This window comes from Pinus tabuliformis, chromosome 8 (assembly GCF_031772625.1).
Source record: "Pinus tabuliformis cultivar Carrire ecotype Pingquan chromosome 8, CPIR1, whole genome shotgun sequence".
In the NCBI taxonomy this organism is placed as follows: Eukaryota; Viridiplantae; Streptophyta; class Pinopsida; order Pinales; family Pinaceae; genus Pinus; species Pinus tabuliformis.
The window spans coordinates 1,183,011,765-1,183,026,619 of NC_142294.1; the positions used below are offsets into that span (position 1 = coordinate 1,183,011,765).

The following is a 14,855-nucleotide window of genomic DNA, read 5'->3' on the forward strand; positions in this document are numbered from 1 at the left end:
TTCTGCAAAAGTAATCTAGTTTCTCCCTTTCTTTCAGTTGTCATTATCTGATTTCCTTTCCATTCTGCAAGTAGAATTTCAATTCAGCAAGTAGTCTTTTTCTATTAGTAGTCTTTCTTCAATCAGCAATTTCATTCTGCAAGTAGAATTTCAATTCAGCAAGTAGTTTTTCTTGTTAGTGGTTTTTCATTCAATCAACAATTTCCTTTCTACATAGCACTTTCCAGCTTAAAAAACAAAAAATCTTACAAAAACCAACCCAAAAACATTTCCTTTCATGCCTCGTAGGAATAGGGACAATTCAAGGAAATTCTTGTCAAATACCCCAACTACATCCAACCGCCAACCTTCTTTTTTCTTCAGTGATGGTGAATTAGAAGACCCTTTAGGTGAGCATCCTTACCTATTTGAGGAACCAACAGGGGAAGAAGAAGAGGAAGAACCCATTCCTGCTGAACCAATGGCTGAAAACCGAAATGAAAGAGGAAATAGAGAGAGAATTAAGGGTGCCTTCCCCATCAGGGAGACCAATGGGGACACTGAGATGAAGAATATAAGCCCCTCTGCTCTACCTCATTTCCATGGCCTGACCGCAGAGGACCCTCACACTTTCCTATTTGAGTTTGCTTTTATATGTCGAACCTATGACTATACAGATGATGATCAAAAGTTAAAATTGTTTCCATCTACCCTCAAGGATGCAACATTGCACTGGTTCATGGGTTTACCTAGAGATAGCATCACAAATTGGGCTCATATGCAACATGATTTTAACAACAAATATAGGGACTTCTTTAGGTCAAATGATACTAAAGAAGATATTTTCAGGATGACCATAGGCCAGGATGAATCCTTAGAAGACTATGAAGAAATATTCCAGCTCAGTTACAAAAGGGTCAGGTGCACACTTGACCCTGAGTCACTGAAGCTGGTCCTGCTTAGAGGAGTAAGGGAGGATCTTCTGGATACCTTACATATGATAGTAGGAGGAGATATCTACCAATTACCCTATGAGGATATTAAGATTGTCTTTAGAAACCATTCTAGGGCAACCAGGAAAAAGGGTAGGGGTAGTCAACCTATGGCCAGTACATCATCCTCCAACTCATCCATCAAGGGTGAAATTGGAAATATGCTGGAAGATTTCAAAAGTGATATGCTGCAAACCCTTGCCTTGTAGTTGGACACCATGAACATCAAAAGGAATCAAGAGGAAGCAGAAATAGCCCTGGCCATCTTTTGTCTTAGATGCACCAGGAGGCATCCTAGGAATGAATGTCCATCGAACTATATTAAGATTTGCTTAGTCTGTGAAGAAAACCACTCTACAGACAAGTTCCCTTCTTTACCTAGACTCAAAGTTGTATATTAAGGCGCTGAAGGGATCACTGAGCAGCTTTGCTACATCAACCAAAGGAGACCTCCTGGGCCTAGACCATACTAGTAGGGTATGCAAGGATCATCCCATGCATATTACAACCCCAACCAAACCACAATTATACCTTCTTGGGGACCCCCTACTCATCCTTCCTAGTCTACACCCCCTCCTTGGTCCTATACATCTCAGTATCATTCCCATCCAGCCAACCAATCATTTCAACCTTATGTTCAGCCACAACTTCAGTGGAATACCCCACTCTAGGCATGGAGGCCCCAATTCAACAATTTTCTAGTCCTATTGCCTCCGCCACCTAGCCAACCACAGCTCCTGCACTCTGCTCCACCCAAGAAATCTCGAATGCCTGCCCAGCCAAATCTGAACCCAAACAATAGGCAGGATCAATAAGTATACAATGGAGAGACATCATACCCAGCTTATGTTGTAGAAATCTAAGAGATCATCCTAATATCTGGGAGAATTCTCTCTGATAACCAACCTCCCTCTCCACATAGGGAGGTTGAGGAAGAAAGAGAGGAAAGCAACTTTAAAGTAAATCCACCCTTTCCTGAGAGATTAGCCCAACCACTCCAGCCTACCCCAGAAGAAACTAAACTTCTAGGAGAATTGAAAAATATATGTGTAAATATCCCCCTTCTCTAGGCCATAAAAAGATGTTCCCATTTACAATAAGTTGATTAAGGAGAAGTTCTTCAACCTTCCAGGAAGAAGAAAAATGGATGCCGCTACCATTAATGTGATTGGGTAGTTGTCTGACTTAATGCTGGGGTAGGTAATATGTCCAAAATATTTGGACCCTGGAAGCCCTATAGTAGATGTGCACATCAATGGCATAATTGTCCCACACACTTTGATTAATCTTGGGGCTACCATTAATGTGATGACTAAGGACATCATGCTCAAGCTTAACCTCCAAGGGTCATTGAGGAAGACCACAACAGTTCTACAACTTGCAGACCATTCCATAGTCACCCCTGAGGGAATTGTGGAGGATGTGATGGTCTCCATTGACTCCTAGGAGTACCCTGTAGATTTCCTAGTTCTCCAGCCTAAGGCTAAGATTACTGGTTACCCTCTCATCCTTGGGAGGCCATGGTTGGCCATAGATGATGCTTACATTAGCTCCAGAGCTGGGAATATGACCATCAAGAATGGGCATATTTCAAAATAGTTAGTCATATACCCTCCTGCTCAACCTTCCCTAGAGCATGATTTACCTTTATGGTTGGAGGAGGAGGAAGAAAATGAGGTTTATTCTGCCCAACTTTATGCTTTGGAAGCAACCATAGGAGGAGGACAACAAGATCAGGATGACTTAATTGAACACTTGCTCCAAAGTCCAACTCCTAGTTCATTACCATTAGAAGAATAAGTAAGGGAAACCTAGAACAATCGTCCAATTAACTTATGCTTGGCCAATTCCAACCCACTTTGTGTCAAAACCATAGAATTCGACCCAGAAAAAACTTTGAAAATTAATCCATCTCTATCTGCTCTTGAAGAGGAAGAGTTATGCAACATGTTGAGAGAAAACCTAGAAGCCTTCGCTTGGAGTTACAAGGAAATGAAGGGAGTACACCCCTCATTATGTACTCACCACATATACATCAAAGAAGGTTGCAAGCCAGTCAAACAACCACAAAGGAGGATGAATCCAACCCTTAAAGACATAGTCAAAGAAGAACTACAAAAACTGCTAGATGCAGGATTTATTTACCCTATCTCTGACAGTGAGTGGGTCTCTCCTTTAGTGTTAGTTCCCAAGAAAAATGGTAAATGGAGGATTTGTGTTGATTATAGGGAGTTGAACAAAGCCACAAAGAAGGATCATTTTCCCCTACCATTCATTGACCAAGTGCTAGATGGCCTAGCAGGGAAGAAGTTTTTTTCCTTCCTAGATGGATTCAGTGGGTACAACCAAATCCAAATTTGCCCAAAAGACCAGGATAAGACCACATTCACCTATCCTTGGAGTAATTTTTCCTATAGGGTCCTTCCTTTTGGCCTATGCAATGCTCCTGCCACTTTCTAGAGAGTAGCCTTGAGTATTTTTGTTGAATTAGTACATGATGCTGTGGAAATCTATATGGATGACTTTACATCTTATGGTTGTGATTTCCAAGAAGCCCTGACTAACCTAATCAAGGTATTACACAAATGCATTGAAATGAATCTGTCTCTTAGCCCAGAAAAATGTGAATTCTTAATAACTAAAGGGACTGTGCTAGGTCATTCAATATCTCAGCAAGAACTGTAGGTGGACCCAAACAAAATAGCAATCATCCAAAGGGTCCCACCTCCACAAAAGCAGAGAGATGTCAAGAGTTTCTTAGGGTTAGCTGGATACTACTGAAGGTTCATAAAGGACTTCAGCAAGTTGGCCTCCCCTTTGTTTGGGTTGTTTGCCAAAGATTCTGAGTTTATATGGTCAAAAATATGTCAAGAGGCCTCAGACATTCTAAAGGGTAAGTTAACCATTACACCAATTCTCAGAGGCCCAAACTCAGCCCTCCCTTTTCATATTCATGTTGATGCCTCACACAAATCCATAGGAGCAGCCTTAGGTTAGGAAGAGGAAAAATTGCCCTATGCCATCTATTTTACCAGTAAGAACCTGTCAAAGGATGACCTAAATTATACTGTGACCGAAAAGGAACTCCTGGTTGTTTTGCATTCATTAAACAGATTTAGGCATTACATTACAAGCTATCAAACATTTGTGCATATTGATCATGCTGCAATCAAATATTTAATGAACAAACCAGATGTAAATGCTAGAATGATAAGATGGTTGCTTTTATTACAGCAGTTTGATCTAACTATTGTTGATAAGCCTGGTAAGGAAAATGTTGTTGCAGACTTTCTATCTAGGATGAATCTACCTATAGGTGAATAAGGAATGGTGGATGACCAATTACTAAATGAGCATTTGTTTGCTATTTCAGACCTCTCCCCATGGTTTTCTAATATAGCAAACTATTTGGTATCAGCACAGTTTCCACCAAACTTTCCCTCCAAAGAAAAGAGCAATATAGTCAGGAAGAGCACTACCTTCACTTGGATTGGGGGTAATCTTTTCAAACTTGGCCTAGATAAAATCTTGAGAAGGTGTGTAAGGGAAGAGGAAGTCTTTGACATCCTTCTGACCTGTCATGATGGGCCTTGTGGAGGTCACTTTGCAGCAAAGAGGACAACATTCAAAGTGTTGCAAGTAGGCTATTATTGGCCTACTCTTCATCAGGATGTGAAAAAATACATTAGTCAGTGTGATCGGTGCCAGAGGATGGGAAAGCCTACTCCAAGAGATGAAATTCCCCTACAACCTCAAGTGACTTTCGAGCCATTTGATAAGTGGGGCATGGACTTCATTGGGCCTATCAACCCTCCTTCAAAGAAAAAGAAGTACATTATTGTGTGCACTGATTATTTGACTAAGTGGGCTAAAACCAAGGTGATTAAGGTAGCAACAGAAGAGAAGGTGGCTGAGTTCCTAAGGGAGAATGTATTCTACAAATTTGGGTACCCTAGAGAGCTAGTCACAGACCAAGGCAACTAGTTTACCTCCAACATGATTGAAGAACTGCTCAGCCATCACAAAATCAAGCATAGGACCTCCACTCCTTATCATCCACAAGCTAATGGGCAAGTGGAGGTGACCAACAGGGCACTGGAGAACATCTTAACCAAGGTAGTGAGCAGCAGCAAGAAGGATTGGGCAGAGAGACTAGTTGAGGCCACCTAGGCCTATAATACAACATGGAATACCACCACTAGATTTACACCCTATGAGCTGGTCTATGGGAAAAAGGCTTTGTTGTCCATTGAGTTTGAATATAACACATTGAGGATGGCAGCCCAACTAGATTTGGATCTCAGTCATGCATAGAAAGAAAGATTGTTCCATTTGAATGGCTTGGATGAATTTAGAATGTAGTACCTCCTACATACAGAGATAGTTCAACTTTAGAGGAATATCTGGCATGACAAACATATTAAGGAGAAACAATTTCGAGAGGGAGACTGGGCATTGTTATATGATTCTAGGTATAAAGACTTCAAGGGAAAGGTAAGGACAAGATGGCTCGGACCTTATGTGGTGGAAAGATGCCATGATAATTGTTCAGTGCAGATCAGAACTACAGATGATGAAGCCATTCCATTTCTTGTTAATGGACACCAATTGAAAATGTACAAGAGGCCTTTATCAAAACAAGAGTTCATTGACAATATCAATAAGACAGTGATGATGGTGGAGCAAGTTCCAGCTCCTCTCTCATCACAGCACTGAAAAGGAGAAAACAGAATAAGGATTCAGGTGAAAACCTCCATGAGACACCTAGGGCAGATATCTAGGGTGAAAACCTCTCTGAGGCAACCTACATGTTTTATATATATATATATATATATATATATATATATATGAAAGGAAAAAAAACATAATTGTTATTTGTAGGTGGGTGAGAAAGACAATCAAGGAGCAAAGAGATGATCCAAAGGGAACCCTACCTCACATATATTCATCTCCTCCACTCCTTACCATGCATCCCTCCATCAATTCCCTTGTTTTTCACTTCATTGCTTCAATTCAGGTAAAGATTGTGTTTTCTACAGGATCCCCTGAATGGTAGATTGGTTAGGTCCCAAAAATTCTTACTAGACATGTTATAACCAATCACCTCATCCATTACCGTCATCCCTACATCCACACACACTCCTACACCCTCTGTCCATTCATTACAACATCCTCACATCACCAGCCAACAACATCATCAAGAAATTCTAAGGGAGACACCAAACATTGCCAAGTGGTAATCCAAGAGCTCCACAACAACAACAGCATCAGATCTCCAGTCACAGACACCTCCAAAAGCCAAGAAACCATCAGCAGATAACAGAGGAGGAAGAAGAATGACCATGCAGCAAATAGACAACGCAGCACCTCTGATCTTTGACAACTGCAGCATGGCATCAAGACCACAGGTAAGTATCCCACTCACTCACTCATATGCATCATTTGATCAAAAGTTGTAAAGGTTAAGAGGTAGTTGGTTTGTAAGTGAAAAGGTGGCCAGTTAACTTGGCCACCTTCATTCAGTCATCACATACAAAGCAGGGTGTCCTCTCACACATGGTTGCAGTCAACTCAAAGAACAGAGGAGGAGTAGGACAAGAAGTGGTTAACTATGGATTTAACAACTGTGGGAGATGATTACAAGGAGTGGGAATGATGAGGTGGTATAAAGGGAAACAAAACATCGTTTGCATGCATTCATGCATTCCACCTCCTTGAAACTCCCTCACTCAAGTAGCTCTCATAACTCTGGCCACCCACTGGAAGCAAGGATCCATTGTTCTGCAAGAGAATTCCTACAAGAACAGTCTACAGGAGCAGTCTATAGGATACACAGAGGTAGTCTACAGGATAGGCAGAGAGGGGTTCAAGAGGGAATATCAAGAGAATTATCCACTGCCACCATTCTAAAGAGATAGGATCTAAAAATCCATCCCCATTTACAAGCAAATGAACTAGAAGTCCTCTAAAAAGATGGTGGATTACATACACAAGAAACTTTGTTTTCTTAAGAATTTGCTCATTCCCTCACTCCACACAGTAGAATCCATGCCATTGTTATAGTTAGAGGGCTCACTATAGATCTCACCCCAAAGTTCATCAATAGGGTCAACACACTTCCCCTAGGAATTGCATGGACAAAAGAAGACAAAGCAAACAGTCAGGTGGCAAAAAGGAAATCTTTTTAGAAGGTGAAGAACCCACAGAGGACAAAAATGGAGTAAGGAGGGACAATCTATCATACCCATGGAGTGAGGTAGCCTACCAACTCATCAAATATATCTCATATAAGGATAGACACAGTGTTGTTTATGGCTACCATTTTAGGATGCTTGAAGAACTAAGATTTGGGGTAGAAACACCAGTTCACCAAAGACTCAGCATACCCTATTTCTTGATGCAATCACTCATAGACTCCAACAACAAAGTAAAGGAAGGGAATTCCCAACAGTTGGCTCACCATGGTTTGATTAGAATCCTCATTCAGAATGCCCTCCAAAACCTCAGGATCCCTATAAAATGGTCAGTCTTCAGAGACTTACTAGCAGAGGATGACATCAAAACCCTCATCTATGATGTTAGTCCTTCTATCAAAGAGGAAGAAGGCATTGAAATAGAAGGGGAAGAACACAAGTAGAAGTCACCTAGGGTGTCTCCAGAGGCCCCTGAGAGGACTGCTGTAGTTGCAGGAAAAGGAAAACCAACTAGCATGTATGGCTAGCCTCTCCTTCGAGGCCATTCAGTGTAGGATGCCAGCTAAATCCTATGCTCTTTACCTCAGAGAACAATGGCTGCAATTTTAGATTAAAACACTAGCATAAAGGGGCACCATGCCATTTCAGGACTGCAGACAGTTTATTGATCTTTGTGATCAAAGTGCACTAGAGGATAGGGCCAAAATAGCTGAGTTTTACTTGCATGACATAGCCCTCACAGACATGAATATTTAGGATCCTAATGCAGAGCTAGGAGATCTACAATTAATGGCTTTGGCATCATCGATGAACCATGAGAAGTCAAGGGCTGCAGAGATGAAAAGAATATTGGCCAGAGAGAAAAATGAACCTCTTTTCATCAAAGCTGAACAATCAAATCCCATGGCCCTAATCAGCACCCATAATCTAATTGCAAATGATCCTCAGCTGGCACCTAGATATCTTGCTACCCAAGAGAAAGCAATTTCACATTTTGAGGATATGTTTAGGCTGCTAAGAGATGATAATATACATGCCTGCTAAAGGAGATGGAAAACACTGCCACATAGCTTGAAGATCAGAGAATATCACTCCCCTCAAAGGTTGAGAGAGGCACTCAACAAGACACCTATGTATAAGCAATCAATGAAAAGGTTGAAGGTCAATTGGATAGGCCTAAAACTCATTCCACCACTACTTCTAGGGATGCTAGAAGGGAGAAAATAAGAAGAGGAAAAGAGGTAGTGGGAAGAAGTAGAAAGGAAAACAGGCTTCTATAAACAAGAAGAAGAGACCACAGCAGAATCATGGGATGTTAGGGAGGCTACCAGAGCCATGAAGGACATGGACATTGACTAAGTTGCTCAGAGGATGAGCAACACTTTCAGTAGGGGGTGATGATGAGCCTCATCATTGGGTAATTATATGGGCCTTAATTGGCCTTAATTCACCTCCTAGCTTAGTCAAACCAACTATTCTCACATTACATACTTTTGATTATATTTTGTTTATGAGATGAGTTAGAGTTGGATATTTTACTTTGTGGTCTAATGTGCATGTAATGAAAGAATAAAGGATAAAATCAAGGAACTGTGGCAAATACCTTGGTAAAAACTCGAATGGGACAAGGGAGAGTAATTATAGGAGGTAAATCCTCCTCGTTTACTAGCCCTCCATTTGAATATTCCTCCATCAGCTTGGAGTGCAAACAACCATCACTCTGAGGACTAGAAGCCAACGAAGCAAGTGAAAGGGAAAAAAACCAGTTTATCTTGAGTTGGAAGCCAAGCCCCCCTAATGGGAAGGAAGTCGTTGGAGACTTCAGATGTATATGTAGAGAGGCTTAGGAACTCAGTAGGATTCAGTTTTTTATTGTACAACTCTACTTTATTTCTGAGCTACAAGACTTGTGATAGTTTTTGATGTAATCCATGGTTTTTATAATAAATATGAGTTTTGTTTTGAGCAAGCACTGAGTTAACTCAGAGGGCCCAACCCGAGCAGCCAAAGCTCCTCTTTACTGTACATGTATGCTAGCATAGATTTCTAGTTTTCATTGTTCATTTTCTTAAGTAGCATAGATTTATGTTCTATTCATTTTCTTAAGTAGCTTTCTGGTTCTGTTCATTTGCTTAACTAGATGCATTTTCATTACAGTAGCGTAGAGTAGATTGTTTGTGCTTAAGTTTACTTCCATTTGAGCCTTCTTTAAGTTCATAGGGTAGCTAGAGGAAAAATATCACCATAAGGTTGTGCGCAAGTGTCTCGGCCTCATCTCCTCCCTCTGGGACCATGACTTGAGGAAGAGACCCTTTAGCAAACCCAAAAACACAGGTTTCTGGTTCTCACATGAGCTATGGAGTTTGTAGTTTGATGCAGTTACTTGTCCATCGTCATTGGTTTTTCTGTCATTTTCCATTTGAAACCGCCTTCAGCACATTCTTCATGCATCGTTTCATTACCATCCAATCCACAACAAACCTTCCCAATCACCATCCGATTCATTTGTTTATCCAACTGCCGCCTCACATGAAGTCTTCCACTTACTTTATGCACTTTAAGTCCCCACCGTCGATCTGCCTCACTTGATCCGACGGCTATCGCGTTTCCTAATCGCCAATTAGCTTGGCCGATCTCCATTGGTGATCTTTCTAGCCTGATCTGATGGCTATTGCACAATCTCGTGCGGATTCTTGCACAACCATTATTCGCCCGAGAGCACACGATAAAAGTGGTTTTCCCGTGCTACATGTCGCGTAGTTAGGCTAATCGTGTGAAATTTCAAAATACAGCTTATAGCCTTGAGGGTGCACGAGAAACTACTTACCGCTTTCAAAACCTGCTCCATCACTTCCACACGTTTCTTTTTCCCTCAATATGATCTCCGCCATCCATCTCTTGACTTAATCTCCACGATAAGATCTTTGTTGTTCATCCTATTCGTTCGTTTGGTTCGTCCATCTATCCACTTAACCTCCACGATAAGTCCTTAGCTGTTCATCTTGTGTGTTCACCCTGTTCATCCATCTAGTCACTTAAGCCTTTGCGATAAGATCTCCGTCGTTCATCTTCTATTCATTGGTTGATCCAACGGTTCTTATGCACTATTACTTCCTTACGTCCTCCTTTCACTGATTTCGACCTCTGATTGCTCTTCTGCTTGAAAACCAATTTAGCTTAAGTTTATTTGCTTATACCTTAATATAGTTTGATGCTCTTTACCTCTGCAACTTAGATAACAGCATTAGGTTAGTGATTGATTTAGTAATTTTGCTTAGCTTAGTTGTTTAATTGGTTAATTAGGTTATGGTTTGGTTTAGCATTACATGTTGTTTTCTTCATTACTGCAGTAGAGTAGCTCTCTCTTAGAATAGATTTTCTCTTCTTCCATCAAAGAATTAAGCTTCTTTTGACCCTATAAAAGTCTGGCTTGGAACCCCTGGGGTCTCTTGCCAGATGAGCAATGACAAAAGGCAATACCTTCACTTTTACTTGTGCATATAGCACTGTCACCTCCAAGTTTGTACGGACCTCGGGTTGATAAGTAAAGCTGGTAGCCCTAGGAGTTGCAGCATTCTTGTTGCAATACCTAGGCTCATCAACCATAAGATGGAATTTTAGCGGCTTGGTCTTGATGATCTTCCTACATGAACTCCAACTACTAGGAGGTTTATTCAACTAGATGTTATTGCGAGATATTTTGGTGTTTCTTTTGGGGTTGACCTTTCTTCCATTACTATGTGGGATTTCTTCTTGATTAGATTGCAACATAAGAGTCTTGTTTGGTAACACAAGGATCTTTCCTTTGCTTGTAAGCTAACAATGTGTCATGTTATCTCCCCTATGGGCCAACTATGGTAGATATCAATGTCTTCCTATGGTTCCTTGGGATGTTTTCTTTGTGCCCAAGGATAAGGGAGGTACCAATTTGATCAATGTGATGTCTCAAGGAAGCATTTTGGTTTCCAAATGAGTGATAAGATGCTTGGAGCATTCATCCCCTTAGAAAGTGTTAATGAAACACAGATTGCTTTCAACCCAATATGTTGGAAAAACTAGGGGTCAATTTGGCTTATTTGACATCAATTTTTCTCCTCATACTCTTCATATTTTTGGGTCAATCACCTTTAAGAGTATTTGGGTAACTTGGAGGAGGGTGGTAGACTTAGTGTGTTCATAGAGGTTCGGTAGTAGATCAGGTTGGGATTTGGCCAAGAGTCAAATCTGAAGTTGGAAATAGGAAGAAACTTGTTTTTTTTATATTTCTCATTTACAAGAAAAAAAGTTTATTAAAAAGAAGTTTTTCTTTGGAGGGATCTATATGGTTTTAGTTTTTGTTTCTCGAAGAACCAATGTTCAGTGGTTTGGGAGTTTTCTTGATCCTTTGTGGATAGAGATACCTTTATGGAGATCATTGTGCTCATTCCTCAAGAAGACCTTTTCAATATGAATCTTGATACATATGGTTCCCTTTTTAGAGATTGGTAGTGGACTTTTGAGTGCCCTTGGACTTTGTATGATTCTTGTAAGATCTACTTTATGTTGCATCTATGTCATGAATTAGTATCATTTCTCAATGTTGAATGGGTTCTATAGATGAAGAAAGTCATTGGATTAGTCCAGTGCATGGTTTCTAGTTGATTGGAGTCTCTTATACAATTTGAGTCCTTGCTTGGTTGGTGATTTATCAAGATTTCCCCTACAATGGTTGGTTAGCAAAAAGTGGTTTTATTAAAGGACAATCCATTTTTGCTTGCCATTAGAAAATTTGGTGAAGCATATTTTTTGGGAATATTCTTTTGTAAAATATTGTTGGGGCTAGGTTCAATCATAGTTGGGTAAGATTCTCTAGGGTTATTTTCATTAGTGGGAACTTTTGTTGGGAGATTCCAGATCAATTATTAGAGGCTCTTTGTCTAGTATTTGACATTGTTTAAGAGTATTTGCTTTTAATACTCTTTGGAAAATATGCTGGAATGTATTTTTGATAAGGAGGTTAGTTGCAGAATGTGTTTTTGATAATTCTTTTTCTCAATTATAGTATGATGAAGTATCTATGTAAATCCCAGACAAAGAAACATTGTTGATTAGAGATATCAAACTATTAAATCCAAATTCTTTTTTAGATTTCATAATTGTTTTAGTTGCTCTTTACAAGAGGATATGAACTCTTTGTATATATCTTTCCTTTTATTTTCCATTTTATAATGTATATATAAAATATGATTTTCAATTAAAAAATTAATATTATTCTAGTCACTTTTCAGATTAATAGAGGATGTTTGTAACATAAAATAGAATGTTATCATCATTAATATTTTATAATTAATAGAAATAAGTTAGACTTTAGGCTTGATAGCAACTGAGCCACATTTCAAGGATGTAGACCATTCCATCGATTTGACATTTCATTATCTTCATGATTCACATGTTTCTTTTATTTGCTACTATCTCTATGTTTATATTTTTGGATATTCTAGAAATTGGTCATTTTGTTGGTTTTTAACATGTGGGATGACTATCTTCCTTTTGGTTTCCTTGTTGACATACTCTAGATTGGTTTTCATACTCTTGGCTAATTTTCTACTACAAGACAACTCTTTCTTTTCTTTGTTTGATGCTTCTATTCTTGTCTTATTTTTGGATATTGATTGATAAATAATTATTTTGTCTTAGACATTGATTGATAAATAATTATTTTGTCTATATTTTTGTTTCCAAGTGGCAAGATAAAGATAATTAACAAATCATGAATTTTGTAAAATATTAATAATATATATATAGAGATAGATGACTTTTATGATTCATAATATAATATAGATAAATACGATTCTAAAGACATTTATTAATGAATTATAATGAAAATATACTTGTAGTTAAAATTTAAAATATAATTAATAAGTTAAAATGGAAAATTTATGCATCAATTTTTTAATTATTTGTAAGGCTCACAGCACATTTATTAATGAATTATAATGAGAATATACTTGTATTGTTAGAATTTAAAATATAATTAATAAGTTATAATGCAAAATTTATATATCAATTTTCTAATTTTTAAGGCTCACGGCAAATCAATTGACATTGATCTTTCGACTTGTAAAAAAGATACAAATTACAGATAAATCACTGATAACGCGCGGTGAAAAAATTGCATACACGGCTGTCATAAGCATCCAGCTAAAGAAAGTCACGAAAAACAGAAACAATCTATTTCAATATCTACGTTAAGGAATAACCGATAACAGTTCTCAATATCTGTAATTTTCGCTCCATGGTAAAGCCACAGAGTAATAATTGTACAATATTGAAGAAACATAAATTTTTTGAGATTAATCACCTCATGAATTTTTGGTCGACATAGATAACATAATAAGCTGCGCCACAGGGTTTCTCATATGATTAATAACATAATAACTGTATTATCGATCGAATATTGAAGAAACTGGAACTTGTTAATAACATAAGAGGCTACGCCACAGGGTAATAACTGTACTATCCATCGAATATTGAAGAAACATATTCATACGGAAAGATTCTGGAGAGGCTTCTTACAGTCATCAGAGAAGGAGGAGGAATGCATGAAGTCCGAAATGCATTTCAACATGGGAAACGCATTCTCAGATTTGGGATTGAAGAGATGGAAGCCGTGGCCTTCGCCTACCGTCATAACCAGATCAGCGTCTTTGCCTGCCTTCTTTAAACCTTCGTAGTACAAAACAGCACGATCTCTCAGCAGATCCTTCTCTGCCACGAATACAAGCATTCGTTCATACACCAGAGTGGACAGATCAGGAGAACGGGGTCCAACTGGGTTTGAGAAAGGGTGGTCATTATCGGCCCCTGCGGGGAGGGTGATTCTCCACATTGCATCCAACAACTCTTTAAAACCCGCCGCCTCCGCCTGTGGCCCCACTTCGCGGCCAACTAATTCTTTACCGCCAAAGGCGGGGTGAAACAGAATGGCCCCTTGTAAACACAGCCCATCCCACTTCTTTCCACCCGCAAGAATGCCCACCTGGTGCACCATGTTGCCTCCCGCACTGTCACCTGCCACGAATACTTTGCCGAAATCTGCGTGGGAAGCGAGCCACGGATCCCCGGACACCCCATCCAGCGCTACTGCTTGATGGTCAAGCCATTCAAGAACGCCAAAACAATCGTGATAAGCAGCAGGGAGACGATGCTCGGGCGCTTTTCTGTACTCCACCGATAGGCATATCACCTTCGCCTCTTTAGCCACTTCACTGACATAGTTGTGATAAAGCGGCGAGACAGCCGATCCGATACAGAAACCCCCTCCGTGAATGTACACAAGTACTGGAACTTTCTGTTTTCCATCACTCACTTCCAACGGAGGAAGGAAGAGCCGAACGAAGACGCCTGTTTCAGGATCGATGACCACGTCCTTCGATGCCATTCCTCCCTTGGATTCATTCCCGTCCTGCGAAGAAGGGGGAACTGTGCCCTCATCGAGCAAGCGTTCAACCGTGCCGTCTTGGTAGATCCTCAGCAGACCGGGAAACTCAGCTACGATAGATAAAGAAGAAGATGATTCCTCCATAGGTATGGCGTTGGTAGTGCTGCTATCAATAGCTAAGCCGAGAGAGAGAGCATACAGTTACAATACCCAGATCCAGCTGATTGCATCTAAAGCTCCAGATACCCTGATAATTCCCTAACGTACCAT

The 14,855-nt window shown here is 39.8% G+C and overlaps 1 pseudogene; it reads right to left on the reverse strand.

Annotated features, from left to right (window-relative positions):
- Positions 1–13,688: 13,688 nt before the first annotated feature.
- LOC149239576 (2-hydroxyisoflavanone dehydratase pseudogene) lies at positions 13,689–14,855 on the reverse strand (annotated as a pseudogene).